The sequence below is a fragment of the Rhinopithecus bieti genome, unplaced genomic scaffold (genome assembly GCF_001698545.2).
Source record: "Rhinopithecus bieti isolate Rb0 unplaced genomic scaffold, ASM169854v2 scaffold_22745, whole genome shotgun sequence".
In the NCBI taxonomy this organism is placed as follows: domain Eukaryota; kingdom Metazoa; phylum Chordata; class Mammalia; order Primates; family Cercopithecidae; genus Rhinopithecus; species Rhinopithecus bieti.
Genome location: NW_016810815.1, coordinates 851,375 through 855,395, shown reverse-complemented (window position 1 = coordinate 855,395; position 4,021 = coordinate 851,375). Strand labels below are relative to the sequence as shown.

At 42.7% G+C, this 4,021-nt stretch overlaps 1 protein-coding gene across 6 annotated transcripts in view; it reads left to right on the top strand.

The window, feature by feature from the left end:
- GARNL3 (GTPase activating Rap/RanGAP domain like 3) overlaps positions 1-4,021 on the top strand; it is a 176,092-nt gene that overhangs the window by 77,514 nt on the left and 94,557 nt on the right. The gene's annotated exons all lie outside the window — the stretch shown is intronic.

Genomic DNA, 4,021 nt, shown 5'->3' with positions numbered 1-4,021 from the left:
AAAAAAAAAAAAAAAGTGATTCTCCTGCCTCAGCCTCCCAAGTAGCCAGGATTACAGGCACCCACCACTGCATCCAGATACTTTTTATATTTTTAGTAGAGACAGGGTTTCACCATGTTGGCCAGGCTGGTCTCAAACTCCTGACCTCAGGTGATCCGCCCACCTCAGCCTCCCAAAATGCTGGGATTACAGGCATGAGCCACCACACCTGGCCAGGTAGGCATGATTAATTAAATCATTGGCCATGGATGACTGGCTCAATCTTCAAACCCTCTCTCATCCTGGAGGTTGGGGTATGGGGCTGAAAGTTCCAAGTTTCTAATCAAGGCTTAGTCTTTCTGGCAGCCACCCCCAATCCTGCAGATATCTAGGAACCCCCTGAGAGTCCCCTCCTTAGAACAAAAGATGCTCCTGTCACCCTTATCACTCAGGAGCTCTGTGCTAGGAACCAGCAACAAAGACCAAATACGTATTCCCATTATACCACACCCCTAAAGCAGTTAATTCCATTTTTCAGACTCTCTAATTGCTAGAAAGGTCTTTTTATTGAACATAATTCACTTGTCTACAGTATTTTCTTTTTCTTTTTCTTTTTTTGAGACAGGGTCTCCCTCCATCACCCAGGCTGGAGTGCAGTAGTGCAATGATGGCTCAATGAAGCCTTGACCTCCATGGCTCAGGTGATCCTCCAACCTCAGCCTCCTGTGCAGCTGGGCCTACAGGCACAGGCCACCACGTCTGGCTAATTTTTGTATTTTTTGTTTTTGTTTTTTTGTTTTGTTTTGAGACAGAGCCTCCCTCTGTCACCCAGGCTGGAGTGCAGTGGTGCGATCTCTGCTCACTGCAAGCTCTGCCTCCCAGGTTCACGCCATTCTCCTGCCTCAGCCTCCCGAGTAGCTGGGACTACAGGCGCCCGCCACCATGCCCAGCTAATTTTTTTGTATTTTTAGTAGAGATGGGGTTTCACTGTGTTAGCCAGGATGCTCTTGATCTCCTGACCTCGTGATCCGCCCCCCTGGGCCTTCCAAAGTGCTGGGATTATAGGCGTGAGCCACCGCGCCTGGCCAGTTTTTGTATTTTTTGTAGAGATAGGGTTTCGCCATGTTGCCCAGGCTGGTCTTAAACTCCTGGGCTCAAGTGATTCACCCGCCTCAGCCTCCGAAAGTTTTGGGATTTCAGGTGTGAGCCACTTGAGCCCAGGCTATATTTTCTTTTTTTTTTTTTTTTCTTTAACACAAGGACAATTTTAATCCTACATTTTCCTGTAGTATAACAACATCCATTGCTGGCTATCTGTGAACTAAAACTGCATTTGCTAAGAACTGTGAACATGAAGAAACTTTACATGAAGTCACATGTGTTGATATAGGCACATAGACATCTTCTAGCACCAACAGAATACATACATAACACATACCGAATTATCTTGATGGATAAATTTGCTTCACCAGGTAATTCTGTTTAGTAAAATTCAGTTAATGCAGAATCTCATTTTTAAAATTTACGTCTTTATTACACATTTTTTATTTTAAAAAAGTCATTCAAGATTGTAATTTGCATGGCAATAAACAATGGCTTCATGGATTCTAAGCTTCTTAAAGCTGTCTATAGCAATTTAAAATGTAAGTCTTCTTTTCAATTTGCAGCACCTGACTTAGAGTTTAAATTCATCTAATGTACTCATTAAAACTGTTCAGTTTCTCTTGTGAGAAAGACATGTTTCAATTGCTATTTCCCAAGCTATCTGTTGAGTGTGGGTGTATATTGTTTTTATTTGGTTAGTAGAATTACTCACACAATTTATAGCCAGAACAAGAACCTCTAGCCTCTCTGAATGACCTTCCACTCAAAATAGTGATGGTAATAAATGTCTAAAATGTATCTGGGGTCTGCCCCAACTTGATATCACCAAACATGTTTCCAAGTTTTTATTTTTTGTTTTTTGGTGTTTTTTTTTTTTTTTTTTTTTTTTTTTTTTGAGACAGAGTCTTGCTCTTGTTGCCCATGCTGGAGTGCAGTGGCACAATCTCGGCTCACTGCAACCTCTGCCTTCTGGGTTAAAGTGAGTTTCCTGTCTTAGCCTCCCAAATAGCTGGGATTACAGGCACTGCCGCCATGCCCAGCTAATTTTTGTATTTTTAGTAGAGACGGGGTTCCACCATGTTGGCCAAGCTGGTCTCAAACTCCTGCCGTCAGGTGATCCACCCACCTTGGCCTCCCAAAGTGCCAGGATTACAGGCATGAGCCACCATGCCCAGCCTGCTTCCAAGTTTTCTTAGAAAATATGGTTTTTAACTATACGCATGATACTCTACCACATGATGCACCATCACTTCTTTATTTCCCAGTTGTTCATTTCTATCATTTTGTACTTGTAATTTTTTATACTATAAATAATATTGTAACGAACACCTTCATCCATAAGTTTTATGCGAGACAGGTTATTTCTTTAGAATAATATCAAAGAAGTGGCTTACTGGTTCACACAGTACATTTGGTTTTGAGGCTTTTAATATAATTTACCAAAGAATCTCCAGAGTAGCTCAAAAAAGTCCTACCGACAATATGTTATTGTGCCCACAGAGTCAGCTCTCTAACAGTGAAGCAAATTCAGCCACAAATGTATTAGAGTCTCACCCATCTCAAGACTATCACATCAAAGAAGCAAGAAGATATATTACTGGTGAGGAAGCCAAATTCAAATTCCTTAAAAAAAGAATCACTCAACTTTATATCTGTAAAATAGTCAACAGAAATGCTTCCCACAAAAAGTCTACAAGGCTTTTCCAAAATAAAGGTAAAAGAGAGAAGGAGAAAAGTCAGGCCAGGCCTGTAATCCTAGCACTTTGGGAGGCCGAGGCGGGCGGATCACAGGGTCGGGAGATTGAGACCATCCTGGCTAATATGATGAAACCCTGTCTCTACTAAGAATGCAAAAAAGTTAGCTGGGCATGGTGGCGGGCGTCTGTAGTCCCAGCTACTTGGGAGACTGATGCAGGAGAATGGCGTGAACCCAGGAGGCAGAGTTTGCAGTGAGCCGAGATCGTGCCACTGCACTCCAGCCTGGATGACAGTGCAAGACTCCTTCTCAAAAAATAAAAGAAAAAAAAAAGAAAGAAAAGTCAGTCCCAAATGACCAAAATTTTTTATTTGACTAAATTCTATTCCATGCATAAGTGTGACAGTGTCCCATGTTTATCTGACTTTGGCAATAAAAAAACAAGCAGCCTTGTACAGAACAGTGAAAATGCCAAGGACGAGGGTAGTCTGCAGTTTTACTGTAGAACATGTATCTTTTTTTTTTTTTTTGAGACAGAGTTTCACTTTTGTCACCCAGGATGGAGTGCAATGGTGCAATCTCGGCTCACTGCAACCTCCTCCTCCCAGGTTCAAGCGATTCTCCTGCCTCAGCCTCCTGAGTAGCTGGGATTACAGGTGCCAACTACCATACCCGGCTAATTTTTTTGTTTTTGTTTTTGTTTTTTTTCAGATGGAGTCTCGCTGTGTCCCCCAGGCTGGAGTGCAGTTGCACAATCTCTGCTCACTGCAAGCTCTGCCTCCCGGGTTCACGCCATTCTCCTGCCTCAGCCTCCCAAGTAACTGGGACTACAGGCACCAGCCACCACACCTGGCTAATTTTTTGTATTTTTAGTAGAGACCGGTTTTCACTGTAGCCAGGATGATCTCGATCTCCTGACCTTGTGATCTGCCCGCCTTGACCTCCCAAAGTGCTGGGATTCTAGGTGTGAGCCACCACGCTCTGCCAATTTTTTTGTATTTGTGGTAGAGATGGGGTTTCACCATATTGGCTGGGCTGGTATTGAACACCTGACCTCAGGTGATCCACCCGCCTCGGCTTCCCAAAGTGCTGGGATTACAGGCATGAGCCATCATGCCTGGCCATATATACATTTTTTTAAAAGCCTGTCTCCTTTGGCCATATCAAAATTAAGCTCAGGTCATTAAAAACAGACAAATTTTCGAAACCATTTCTTTTTTTTTTTTTTTTTTTTTTTTTTTT